This window comes from Scylla paramamosain, chromosome 38, assembly GCF_035594125.1.
Source record: "Scylla paramamosain isolate STU-SP2022 chromosome 38, ASM3559412v1, whole genome shotgun sequence".
In the NCBI taxonomy this organism is placed as follows: Eukaryota; Metazoa; Arthropoda; class Malacostraca; order Decapoda; family Portunidae; genus Scylla; species Scylla paramamosain.
Window position 1 is genome coordinate 8,933,735 of NC_087188.1, and position 470 is coordinate 8,934,204.

At 57.2% G+C, this 470-nt stretch overlaps 1 protein-coding gene across 2 annotated transcripts in view; it reads right to left on the reverse strand.

Moving 5' to 3' along the window:
• The window catches only part of LOC135091721 (uncharacterized), a 49,623-nt gene extending 49,153 nt beyond the window's left edge, over positions 1-470 (reverse strand). Inside the window, exon 1 of one of the 2 annotated variants that reach the window (XM_063989626.1) lies at positions 201-470. The gene's annotated coding sequence lies outside the window, so the exon portion shown is untranslated. The remainder of the gene's footprint in view (positions 1-200) is intronic. The other variant, XM_063989627.1, reaches the window with a different exon arrangement.

Genomic DNA, 470 nt, shown 5'->3' on the forward strand with positions numbered 1-470 from the left:
CCATAAATCAATAACACTAACCAAACCATCACCGACACCTACACACGTACGCAAGTAAAACGCAATTCGCAACCCAGGGAAGCAAGCACGCACACACGCAAGCACACACACACACACACACACACACACACACACACACCCGTGACATTTACCACACACCACTCACCACCACACGCAGATCACACCAGAAAACACCTTACCTTCCTAGGGACACGTATGAGGGGGGTGAGGAACGAGGAATTGGATTTTGGTAGGGGAGAGGGATCCGAGCGGTGTGGGGAAGAGGCGGAGACAAGCACCCAGTTTCCAGCGAGTCCGCGGAGCCACTCGCTACGACCTTACTGGGTCAAAGAGAGCACGGCGTTGGCGGCCCGGCGCAGGCGCTGACGAGACCGTGGAGGGAGACCTGTGGCGGCAGTGGCGGCGGTGGTGGTGTTGGTCGTGGCGTGGGAAGGAGATAGTAGGTTAGA